Here is a 13,445-nt window from a genome sequence, read left to right as displayed (position 1 = left end):
CTGCTGCAGCACGCGTCTGTCCCAGAGCCGATTGCCTCAACGAGAATGTTTCAAGCTCTGTACTGATGAAATGGAGAACAATTGTACGAGTTTCAAAAACAGCAAAGCTTTTTTGTTGTTTCTCCTCAGCTCATCCATCTTGGTGCAGTGGCACTTCTGTTAACGTGAGCCCCGCTGGGGTGATGTTCCCATCTATGGCAGGCAGTGGCTTCATTCTGCTTCATAGTGAGAAGTTGAAAGCTTCTACTTCTTCCCTTAAAACATTGTCATTTTAAAAGTTTGGTTGTTTCAAATTAGATCCAAACTTCCTTTTTTAATTTACTTTTTGAGGTCCTGGATGCTGTGCCCTTACCAGTAGTGCTGTGCTGTAATTCTTCTATGGCCAACAGAACATGAGATCAGCGGGATCAAAGTCAGATCCAGCGCTGCTTTACTCTGCTCAGGGTCAGCCTCGCTCTTCTAGGTGTTCTGCCTACACGGTTGAAATTCTGAGTGTTAGGCTGAGTCTTTTATCCTGGTTCACACATTTACTGTTGCCACATTTCAGTTGTGACCTTCACGAACAGGATTTTGTCTTCTTCGGTGGGGTTACTCGTGATCCTTGAGCAGGTCTGGCTGTGGCTTCCAGCTGCACCTCTTTGATCTCCCTCCTCTACCCTGTGGGCTGCAACAGCTTAAGAGACTGTCACCCCATCAAAACCAGCTGCTGGGAGCATTAGCCTTTGAAAAGCATGTCACTGTTAATGTGCTCTTCTTACTGAAGTACGGCCTTAGCTCTCGCCTGAGTTTTAGTGTCAGGTGCCAAAGGATCAAGGCAGAAGTACCTGTTACTAAGAACAGAAGAGAACTGCACAGCAATGAAAAATGCTGTGCTTTATATTCACTGCCATTTAAAATGATGTTGTTACCAAAATGACTGAGGGACTTTTCAGCTTTTTTTCCAGTTGTGTCAGTTTTGGTGCCCGTGGAAGGAGGCAATTGCTTGGCTTACATGAGGTGGACCATTGAGTCCATAAGCAAAGGACTTCTTGTTCAAAAACACTAAAAAATAATAATAAAAAAGTATGTACAAACAGTGTGAAGGTATGGCTGCACTCCACTTGGTCACCAAGGACACAATCTTCTCCTCACGTGCTAGTTTTTATAGCTAAGTTCATTAATACTCGTAGATTACCCAGTGCGTAGGTACGTGCTATTTTCCTGTGTCTTGTACATCTATTAATGTAGTCAAGTTAATTGTCTGATTAAGCTTGAACAGGGCTCAGTAACAGAGATGTCGTTATGGCAAAATAGGTGAATCAGAATTAGGAGGAAATAGGTGAACTGGTAAGTTTACAGCAGCAGAATACAATGCATGGAAGGAGAGCAATTTATAGATATATTAAAATAAAAAAGGAAGGGATCTTGGGCAAATCCTAAGCTTATTATATTTCATTTTTTCTAATTTCCCCTGAAAATAATACCGTTTATTCATGATACTGCTGCAATAATTGAACCAGTGGAATGAGAGGAATAAAGCTACCCATATAAATTACTACTTGAGACCTGGTCTGTTTTGACAGATGTCAAGGCTGGGTAGCTTAGCTTGTTCTACTGTTTGTATGAGAAGGGCTTGGTATCACTAGGATGCAGACTAATAGCTTTCTGTGCTTCTGAATGTAGATAGATTACGTTGCAACAGATTTTTTTTTCCCCCTAGTCATAACCTAGTGACTCTGAGAGAATTAATTGATAAAATATTCCCTAGTTCTTTTGCATGGTGTTGCTGCAGGAGTGGCAATTTAAAAGGGAAGAGGCAGCCTGCCTGCTGGAGGGAAAAATTGTCATGGTCCCTTATGGTTTCTGTTTAGATTTGAGAAATCAAGTTATAAAATTAAAGGATGTGATTTACTGCTGTATGTTATACTTTTCTCTGATTTTTACAATTAGTATTTGGTGTACTTGTTGCAAATAATACATCTATGAGGCTTTCATTTATATCTCTTGCTCCAAAGTATTTCAGTTTTGCCAATTTTTTGGGACTTGCTTATTTGTATACCTTCCCCCTACACTCCCCCCGCACCAAAACCAAAGTGCAAGCTGTGCATTTAATGTAGATTTTCTCCACCTCTGCACTTTTGACTCTGTGTATGGCTTTCAGTTGTCACAGGTGGGGGATAGTCTGATCTCTGCCCTGTGTTTGGCATGTACTCATTGAGCTCATTTCAGACCTGGAAGTTTTTGTTACTTTCACCAGCTGTGCTTTTTCCTGCTGTTAGATTTTTAGTTTGTACTTGACTTTATTTGCTGTCTTCTGACAGTGAATAGCTGTTGCTCTATTATAAGAGAATGGAAGCTGAGCACCAGGAGGTGTGTATTTTATGTGGTTTGTGTGGATATGTTTAACTGCAAAGTCCTGTGCAGGCTCCATGTATCTGTGCACTGTGACCTCATTATGTAACTTGGCAATTTGTATAAGAAAGCAACTTAGAAAGCAAAAGACCTTGTTTTGGAGAACATGGTGTTGACGGAGTATGTAGGCGATCTGAAATGTCTTCTGGTTTGCAAGGATGAGGAACAAATTAAAAAAGGAAAACAAACAATTTAATAGTGATGGAGCTGTAGCTCCAGCAAGGAAAGACTGTGGGCGTGCATCCATTTTATCTTGTTGCAGAAGATTATTCCTCAACACACAAGGTCATAAAATCTCACACTGCTGAATATTGGAAGATAATCTTGCTAAAAGTTTAAAATGTTTTACTAGCAGTAAATATTTAAGGCCTTCATTTACAGCAATCAGGGGACTATGTGAATACATACCTTAGCTTGCAAATAAACACTAAATTGTCACCTCAAATAAAAACAAAATGGTAAAACACGCAAAGCAGGAATCAACAATCAAGGCTGCTAATTATTACAGGCTTTATAGATATTAATTACTCAGTGCATGATGCTTTTTCATCACTGACCTTTCTTGTTTGGTATTTTGTAATTGGTTAAAGTGATTAGAGATTTTTCCTGATCAGACTGATGATCTTGGCTTCTGGCATTTCAATCCCAGTAAGAGAAGATTTAATATAACAGAGTGATAGGAGCAAGAAATGAAGGGGAACTAATGGTCCACTCCCTTCTCTGGTAGGAATAGCCTGTTAACTTCAGCTTGCTCTTTCACGCAAGGAATCGCTCAGATATGACATTGAACAACGTCCTTTCTGCCTTGTCCTTCAGCTGTGTGGGTGTTTGCCCAGGTACAGCTGCACAAGTCACCAAGTGGAAATTAGGAAAGCACAGAAATGCAAAAGCATCAGAAGCTCCCATCTGTGTTTGCAAAGCTGTGGTGGACTGGCTTTGGTGTTTCAGAAACTGTTAATGTAAGTCTAGGGCAGAGCTGATCTTTGAAGTGTCCAGGGAGTGGCATGGCTCATGGCTGCTGGTGATGTGGAGATTTTGGCCTGCTTCCATTCCCTGGGGAGAAACATCAGGGTGAAGGCTTAAACTTAGACCTTGTACAGCATTAGAGCTACTGCATGGGCTCTTAACATCTCATTAACAATTAGGACTATAAACCTGCAGTTTACAGTGATGGTGAATAAAACATGGTTGTCAGCAAGGAGTTGGTACAACCCATCCCCTTCTGGTGCTTGGAAAACAAGCTGTAGAGGACTGCAGAGGCAAAGCTACACCTCTTGGTAATGAGGAACCACATGCAAAAGAACCAGCTATTCACAGCGAATTTTCCCTTTGTCATCAAAGCCTGACATGTTCTGTTAGTAACCTTCAGTAAGTGACTCGGTTGATGCACTGTATGCAAATGAGCAAAGGATCTCTTAATCAGCAGTTCAGGCAATGCAAAACAACCCCGTGTGTTTCACTACTTTGCATTTAAAGTAGAAAGTTGATGAACACATTCTCTCTAAATGCAGTCTCCTGTAGTTATCCAGGGCTTTTTACTGATATATGGACTACTCACTTGCATCTTTACGTGGCTTTGAAAGAGTATTTTTACATACATGGGCCTCTTCCCTGTGTGGGGTCAGTAAGTTGTGTGTTTTGAGCCCATTGAATGAAGCAGGGAAGCCAGTTTTAAGTAACAGGCAATCCTAAGGGTTATGCAGCTTATGAGCTCAATTTATGAACCAGCTGGTGAATCATTTTGAGATTTCTTTGACAATCTCTGAAGAATTCTGCTGTCTAAAGATTATTTTATTATCAATATGCAGTCATGCAGGTCATGTTCTTTTCATTTGTGAAGCAAATGGCATCAAACAAATTGCCTTATAAAGCCTAGAAATCCAATATAAATGTGTAATGCTCTTCTCCACTTGATGAGACAAGGTATTTTGCTACCTAAAAATAACACTTTGAAATATTTAATTTTCCCTTTTTTCATACAATAAACTACATGAGATCTCTGTTTTGATGGCATTTTACTTTGAAGCTAAACCTATCAAATCCTGGGAGAGCTATGATGGTGATTAGGCTTTTTGAGTTTTTCTGCATGAGATAGATTACACTTGAAAAATGCTTTTGGCTGACTCGCTAAACAATGTTTAAATGCACGGGAAATGTTTCTGCGACAAATGAATACTGGATTTATATTTCAACTTCAGAAAACTCTCCTGTTTAGCTCCTGTCATCAATCTATTGTGTTAATAACAATGCTTGAATTTGGGAACAGGAGGCAAGCCAAGGATTCAGACCTTACTGAGGAAGGGCTGTCCCTTGCAGCAGCTGCAGCTGGTGGAGGAGGCTGAATCAAGTGGGGTTTCCTGGTGTGCAAGATGTGCTTCAGCAAGGAAATGATGTGGCTGATGCTTGATAGCAAGTGGTCCCACAAAGAGGTTTTTTGCCCAGTGATACAGCTAGCGAAATGGTGGCACTTCAGAGTTAATGCCCTCTTTGGTTTTGAGAGGGCAGCTGAGCCAGGATTAGGGCAAAGAAGGGTGGTATGGGGTTTGCTCTGAGTATCTTCCAGGAGCAGGAATAGGGAAAGCAATACGAAAAATTGCAGTGAACACTTTTTTTATGAAGGTAGCACCACTGAAAATGAGAGAGCAGGTTCAAAAGTACTTGGTTATTTAATAACCTGTATTAATAAGCCTGTGGGCTAGCAGGCTTGTGGTTCTCACATTTTTTAGTTTGTTGTGGTGTGAAGAATATTGTCTTTATAGAAAGAATGAAAGCTTTGAAGGATGTCAAATTCATATTATAAAACAGAAGCAGCAAAAGCTCTTAAACAGTACCTAGAGGATTTGGGGTAAAGGCAGATCTGCAGTCAGAGTTTCTGGAGTGCTTAATTTGAGACTGGAAGGAAGCAGAGACAGATGCAAAATCTTATAGTATCCCAATTTAAGCTTTCCTTAAAAATAGTAAATTTGGAAGATGGGAAAACAGGACAAGACTAGTCTGTTGGTTTGGCAGGCGAAGCAAAATTGTGCGAGAGTAGGCTAGCTGAATCAACCCAGAATAGAACTGAGGACAAAAAAAAAAAAAGATGGAAAAAAAGATAGGTTGTGTTTGAAGTGACCAAAGGAAAACTTTGGGGGTTCAGGGCCTGATGCATCAGCAATGTTCTTGCCATTGATTAGGGCTGACTGTCTCCCACAGAAATATTACCCTTACTGTCTTGTACTTGCACAAGACTCTGGGGACAGGTGCATTAGGAACATCAGTATTTGTGTATTAAGATGATAAACCTCCAGGTGTGAAAGGCACCGCAGCTTTCTTTGGGAGAGCTTCTTTCAGCTCAGTCTTGTTAGTGTGTCAGTGTAAGCATGGAGTGCTGTGTGAGGCTGTCTGCAAGCAGCAGATGAGATCAGCTCTTCAGGCTCTCATCAGTTCTCTGTTGCCAGCTCCCAGAGAGCTGTCTTTACCTGAAAAAGTAAATTTTTGGTGCAATTATGCAGTATTTCTGTGAAACGAAGTGGTGCCTCTATTCTATTCTTAAGTGATTTTTTCCCTTGAAGTATGTGCTGCTCTTTTACAGAAAATGAGGGTAGTGTAAAGCTGAATTTCTTTTTAGGCTTTTTGGAAGTTGCAGCTTTGAGAACAACTGGAGCGGCGGCTGGGGAGCCACATTAAAAGAGGGTTGTTGCTTTTTTCCTTTGGAGACAACTTCATATCTGCATTCCGATTTTTTTCAAATCCTTCTGTTGACAAGAGATGCAGAAAATACTGAAGCTGCTAAATCCAGTTTTTAGCATGCTGCCTTCCACAGTGTCACCTAGGGGAGACCACTGCTTGTACCTTGTACCCTGGTACCTGTTTCAGTCTGTTCTTCACCTGAATTGGAAGTGTGCATTTGAATTGACTGGAAGCTATGGCCAATCCTCCCCCAAGCTGTGGGAGGCTTTTTATTCAGCAAAATTGCCTGGGCACTGCTGAATGGTTGCTGGTAATGTAGTTTAAATGCTTTAGCTTTTCAAGCCTGGAAATCCAGGTTCAGTGCTGCTTGTGAGGATAAAGTACAATTACTTTAATCAGTCTCAAATGCGTGACTACAAAGAGCCATGTTCAGCTTTGTGCAATTACTGCGGGATGAAATACTGTACCGAAAGTAAAACATCCTGAATTTGCTTATTCCCTGTTTTACAAGTCTACACCTCTGTGCCAACACAAAACATTGTAAGAAATTGTCCATGGAAGTGTTTCTGTTGTCAGAAGCTGCAAGGTCTGAAGGCTTTAAACATGTTCACATACATTGCTGGCTTGATCAGAGAATTAGAAGCCATAATGAAGATTTTAACTAGTGTCACCTGTCTGTGCTACCCGAGATTTTTTGGTGTCTAGTGCGCTCAGCAGGTGTATAGGAGGTCCTGTGTCCTGCCTGAGTAACATTGCATGTGAGCGGCTCCGACCGAAGCAAGCAGCAGGAGGCTTGGTGCTCAGTGCACAGGGATTGTGGGGGGAGAGAAATGATTTGATCCAGCCAGAGTCTCCCACATGAACACCAAAAAAAAAAAAAAAACGAGCTCAATTATGCATGCAAGCATGACAGGGATTTTAAAAAACACAAATGCAGTTCTGAAGGTCGTGTGGCAGGTGTTTTGAAAGAAACCTCTTCTCTGCTTTGGCTCAGTGCCTTATGCTCAAACAAGCTGAGGGATACGCTGGAGATGGATAAGCAAGTATAGAGTGTCAGATTTTTTTGAAGTAAAAACTGGATTTTTTTTCTGGCTTTTAGCAGCAAGGGATGGATTCTTAGGTATCTAAAAATACATAGCAATGTAGGTGTCAGAGCATTTCTCATACAAGTTCTAAACTTTGCAACTGTAGTGATGAGTTGAACACTCACAGTAAATAGAGTAATATTTTGATAGGTATGAAACCCTTCACTCTTCCTGATGTCAAATGTTTACATGCTCCACCCGGTGTTGTGCCCACTTCAGTGGGGCTCCATCTGGTGCTGCCTGCCTTGGAGCCTGTTCCCCACGAATGCGCTTCCCCGCTCCTGGTGCTGGATCCCAGGTGCTGCTCGGCAGGCCTCTGCTCTTCCCTCCAGCAAATCCCAGAGGCAGCGAGTACTGTGCAGCTCCTTTTGCTTTGTGAGCACAACTCTGAAGTGTGGGCTGGAAAATGGCACATGGAGTCCTTACTGAAACCTCCCAGCCACCTGTGAGCGGTCCCTATTTGTTAAATGGGACCATAATGTGCATGTAGACTACCAGTGGTGTAATTCTTTAGCACAATCTCCAACTGCAAAACTGGTAAGGGCATGTGGCATGGAAGCCTTTTGTATTAGAGACTTAGACAGCAAAGGCAGGAGGGGTCCTCTGCTGGCTGTGAACCCTTCAGGTGAAGTTCTTGTACAGCCTACAACCACTGAGTTGGAAAATGGGTGTCCAAACACTTGTCTTTAGGCAAAATGTCAGACTTTTGTGCCTATTCTGAGTTGTGCTAATAGCGTGAAAAATCTTGTATTACTATTCTTGCTCTATTATGATGCTCACACAATTGTGGTTTCATAAACATCTGATTCTGCTGCATGTGTTTTGTCTCATAGCCAGCTACCAAATGTGATATATCTATGATAGAAATATGTATCAAAAATTCCCACTGTTTTTCTATTTTCAGAATGCCATTCGTCATTTGGATTATCTAATGGTTTCACTGGGACTTTGTGGGAAACAGCTGTGCTTCAGCCCTTTCTCTGGGATTCATGCTGGGTTGTCACCTTTCGACATTGCTCCTCAGCAGAAATGGGAGAATACCTGGGGGTTTCTGCCTCCTGTGAGACCAAAAGCATTGTGTGGTTGGGGAAGATGGGGATTCACTGAGAAGCTTTAGCAGGTTGAATGTGTTCTGGCTGTAGCGGTCAGAGCTGGGTAGGAAGGTTCAGACAGCCCCAGGTGGAGCTGCTGACCCTTGGTGTCCTGCAGGGTGCTTGGCAAGCTGCGAAGCAGGAGTGGGAACTTCCTATAGAGTACCCAACCATGTCACTGCTCTGTCCTGTGGTACCTTGAAAATAGCAAACTTAAACATCAAAGGTGGATTCTTTCTTTGCAAAAATAGTTAATGTGGATAAGAAAAAACATAATGACTTAAAGTATCTTTATAAGTGACTTTCCATATCAATTACTTCTTTCAGGTATTGGAAACTTGACTGAAGACTACGTATCATGCACTGGAGAAGGTAACAGTCCTTTAATACTAATTTTGATTTACTGATGCTATTTTTTATGGTCTTAAAGCAATTGCATTAAATGTCTGGATCTTCTTTGTATTGTTTGTGTCTGAGACTACAGAATCTGTCCCTGAGTTTCTCAGTACCTTGAGAGTGGATTTAGTTTAATTCTTGAATGACTGGTGGAAATCTTTGTTTAAATTCCTCAGGGTGCATATTGCATTTAGGCAATTTTATATTTCAAGATTTGTACAAAACATAGTGTGGCTTGCCTTCAGAAAACTTTCTGTAAACATACCATTGTTTAAAGCAAGGTATCTAATTTGAATGAACAGTTTACAAAAGGAGATTAGTATCTCAGAGCACTTTCAGGTTTGTCTCTTCTTTTTTTTAATTGATTTTTTTCAAATTTGGTGTTTAGTTGATCGTTAAATGACTCTACAGTTAAATCATCAAAAGACTGTCAGATTTTAATTATCAAAACTGTCACTTTTGAAACTCAAATATCTTAATGGTATCTGTTTGAAAGTACAAAGGAATCAATACTGTTATTTGAGGTAGGCTTTGCCCTATATATCCTGAATGTTCTTGTTTTGTTTTGTTTTTCTGGAATAATATGAGTATTAAACACAAATTTAAGTGTGATAGTTTGTGCTTCAAAGCCTAGCCCTGATCCAGGCATGAGTACAAGGCTGGGCTTCGTTTTGCATCCCTGCTACGTCGCCTTTGCCTCTCAAATCTTGGCTTCATGTGGCTGATCTCCACAGATAAAATTGTTGCCAAAGAACAGCATATGTTTGAGAATGAATTGTATTGTTATCACCAAAGAACAAAACCTTTCCAGAGTTTATAATGAAATATTTAAACATGGTTTCCTTTGTAGTTTTTGATGTTATTGGTCTATCTGTTTGGAGAGGTTACAGATGCTTTATCAAAATAGTATCTTGATTCTTTTTCTTTGAGTAATTCAGATGTATCTCAGTGCTGGGTGTTTACAATGCAAACTGAACTACTGTTTTAGATGAAGTAAGCTATTATTCAGCATGGGGCTTACACTTGCAAAGCTCCCTGTGTGAGGTGTTCAAAGACTATGATAAATTTTGATATTGCTTTCTAGTGGTCTGAAAGGAAAAGCTTATTTATATAAAAGATAACTGAATAATGCACTTCTCATACCTTTGGACAGTCCTCCTAAATTAGTCTCAAAGCCCTTTTTTGGGTCAAATCTTCCATATGGTTCTCCCATAGCAAACAGGAGGTACTGATACCCATTGCATTTGGAAGGTTTTATCAAAATCTGCAGATGAAAAGTACCTCTGAAGACTTAGGCAACACTGATTAATTGAACCTGAATAAGAAGTGCAGGATCAGATCTAAGGATATTATTTTTAGGCTGCAGGCTTGTGCTCTGCATTCCAAATCCTTAAATGCAAGTTTGACAGTAAGAGTGAAGGACTGGAGCAGACAGCTATATGCATAGTAGTGATGGCTTGTGAATAATGTCACCACTACAGACAGGAGAATGGAAATTGCTTTCTGTTTACAAACTCTATCTTGTAAACACTTCTCATTAGCAAAATGTAATCAAAATGTGTTAAATACCTCAATTCTGTGGTGTAACCTGTGTGGGGTTTGTAGTAAAGTGGTATTAAAAATGCTAAGAGGATAAGCAGGGCTTTTGTCTACCAGTATACCTTGAGAACAGGCATGTTGCCTTCAACAAGCTGAGCAAAGCATATTTTTTTTTTTTTAGGGAGTTGGGGGGGAGTTACATGTTAATGCTGTTGTACTTTTATGAGGATTGTAAATTCAAATTTTATATACCCCTTTCCCTTCTAGGGTAGGGGAGGGCTTTCTAATCCATGTTCTTAACTGTGTGGTCATTGCAAAGCCATAAGCAAGGCAAGGAGGAAGCCAAGGCTTTTTCTAGTCTGTTTGGGAATTCAGAACTGGATGTTTACCAAAGTGACTCAGTAAGTACAGATTTGAAAGGAAACATTTGTGCATTTTAATAGTGTAATTATCAAATACTACTTTATTACCTGTCAAGGTAATTAAAACAGCTACAGGCAAATGGTCATCTTAAAAAACTTGCAGCATCTGTGTGTTATTCGCCAACCAGGCTTAGTGTATTTTAATTAGACATATTACCAGCAGACATAGTCTACAGTTGTGCTGCAGAAATGTCCTTTTCTGCATAGGAATACTGAATGTGCTGGATGGGCAATAGCTCTAGGAAATAAAATTATAATAGATATAATTTCTGCCTTATAGTCTACGTAGCAGTTAATTAAGAATGGTTTAAAACTATGGTTTTTCTTCCAGTGGCATTCGGCAACAAAGTGATAGTTTCCTTTTTGCCTTATGTGAATGTTTGTCTTGTAGCTGTTGGCTATATGAATCTGAAGAACTGTCACTGTTCCAGTTGGAAACTTGTTCAACTGGAGGAACTATGGGTTTGTTTGTAAGTGAATTACTCAAATAAGTTACTCAAGTAAGTCACTCAAATATAGGCTTGCTGTATCTATTTTTTAGATTGCTCCTTCAAAGACTGGAGTTGTCTGCTTTCCAGGCATCACTTTGCTCGTCAAGATCCAAGGTGAATAATTCTCCTTCCTTGGGCTCCTTACTGCCAGGATGCTACTTTAAAAATGTTCATTACTTTAATAAAAGGTCTCTAAACTGAACAGGAAGCTTTAAGCCATTGCTAACGTAGGTCAAGATGCATCAGCCTTGATTCTGACATGCTGATACTTCCACAGTGCCAGGACTTGCCTCTTCCAGAGCAGGTAGTCATTTTTGCCTATTTTGTCTTTTTTTGGCCTATTAACTGAACTTTCTGCACCCTTTATCTGAACTCTTTAGATAGGTTAGGAACAAAAATAGCCACTTGGCAGTTTTGTAGGAGTACCTTGTAAATTGAAGAATAAATCTATTTTCCAGATATTGTGAACAACATTTCAAAGATGGTTTATATTTGTAGGCTTGTGTCACTGCTGCTTATCCTCTGGGTTTTAGCTTTCCTTCTGTCTCTTTTTAAACTTCTGCAATATTGTAGTCAGGTCAGCTTATGTATAGAGGAACACCGTGCTGTGAGGACAGTACCTGAACTGCTAAAAGACTGAGCCTTCAAATGGATGCAAGAATGGTTGAGTCTGAGAACAAAAGTATGTCTGAGATAAACTACTTCCCTTTAGTAAAAACGGGAAAGTGCCTTAAACAACAAAGATATAGGTAGCTGCTGTCAAAGCGCTGCTTAAAAGGAATGAGAAACTGTCTTAAGGAGGGATTACTGTATTGAAAAATAAACTGCTGAATCACTGGAAGCAAGTAAGCAATGCAGAATCTTAGAGGCTCTGCAAAAAAATAAAATGGCTGCTGCAATTCAATTAAGATCACAGTAGGATTTGTTGTTTGGAATGGTACATCTGTCATCCTGTATCTCCTGATGGTTGATGCCCCAGGGGATACTTAAGTGAGTGTAGTGCTCTGGCAAAAATGCTGGAGTGACAGTTCTGCAGAACACGATCCTCTGTTTACGCGGACATGTGCATTTTCCCAACACACCTATTGAGTCTGGACTTCTGCTTGCTCTTTATGCATTTTGCATTTGTAGTAGATTGCTATTCTGAATCAAGTGTTACATTATCCTGCAAAAAAGGAAAAGGGTTAAAAGTTTCTTGTGGAAAAATAATTGTTAACGAGATAATGTCCAAGATACCTAGTTCAATGGCATTTATTGTATTTATCTTACAGGTACTGTGAATGTAGGCTGGGCTTTTAAAATCAAAAACAACTTCTTACTCCCTCAAAAATGTAGGAAGCATTTTAAGCTAGAAAAGGCCCACTTTGTTAGAATGAATGGGTTTAAAAGACAGACTAGCTCCTTGTAGGACCTGTGCCAGTCTCAGTTATTTGAAGATCATATTTACCTCCTTGGGATTGAGGAACTCCAAATTCATCCACTATTCTTATTCTGATGAGTAAATTTCAGACCCTCTGTGTCTCTATACTCAATGTTTTATAGTTAACGAGGGCAAAAAGCATTAGTAAGCTACAAAGCCCTTTTGAGAGAATTTCTTCAGCTCAAGCAGTTTGATCAGCATCCAGCATCAAAATGAACATGAAAGAGCTTCCTCAGGTGTTGGAGGTCTGAACATATAACCATGCAGAAGCCCTGTGGTGCAACAAAGTTGAAAGCAGAATCTGTCATTTAGTTGAAGCAGTGGCTGTTGCAATTATAAATATGGAAAGTCATTCTCTCAGACTTTTAATGCAAGGGAGAGAGCATTTGGAGGCAGCCTACTGGAAGGTGTGCGGCACACAGGAATGAAAGGCTGAGAAGGTAAAGCCACAGCTTTAGCAAGACAGCTGTAGTGATCCTTCCTCAACAGCAATGCAATGACAACCCATGTGCAGGAAGCATTAAACAGATTTGTGGAAAGGAGACTTGATCTCTTCCTTTTCAACCTGGCTTTCCATACATTTTGAGGTTGGACTGGAAAGAAGGCCTTGGGATAAATGGGGAGGCAGGGGAGGCATGGTGTGTGCTCTGCCGTACGGATGTGTCTGAGCACAGCATCTTTGTCCTGTGGAGTTTGTAATACAGAATAGCTGTGCTTTTCCATGCGCTAAGGTAATGCCTAGAATGAGTAAGCAAGGCACATCACTCGTTTTTGAAATGCTGTTCTTTCTCCTTGATTTCCTCTGATTTCTATAACTGGCTGGTGATCTGACTGGAGAGACCATCCATGCAGATGTTAACAAGAAACAACTATCAACCAATTTCCTTTAAAACCTTTTCTACCTCCTGTTAGCTTGTTGTAGGATTTTGGCAATGGTT

General features: G+C 40.3%; 1 protein-coding gene across 4 annotated transcripts in view; it reads left to right on the top strand.

Annotated features, from left to right (window-relative positions):
• LOC137862358 (contactin-4) overlaps positions 1 to 13,445 on the top strand; it is a 295,385-nt gene that overhangs the window by 28,760 nt on the left and 253,180 nt on the right. For 3 of the 4 annotated variants that reach the window (XM_068694353.1, XM_068694348.1, XM_068694349.1), the window contains exon 2: positions 8,567 to 8,611. The gene's annotated coding sequence lies outside the window, so the exon portion shown is untranslated. Of the gene's footprint in view, positions 1 to 8,357; positions 8,466 to 8,566; positions 8,612 to 13,445 lie in introns of all 4 variants that reach the window. The other variant, XM_068694350.1, reaches the window with a different exon arrangement.

The sequence above is a fragment of the Anas acuta genome, chromosome 11 (genome assembly GCF_963932015.1).
Source record: "Anas acuta chromosome 11, bAnaAcu1.1, whole genome shotgun sequence".
Lineage (NCBI taxonomy): Eukaryota > Metazoa > Chordata > Aves > Anseriformes > Anatidae > Anas > Anas acuta.
The sequence above is the reverse complement of the archived record's forward strand: the minus strand, read 5'-3'. Positions and strand labels throughout refer to the sequence as shown.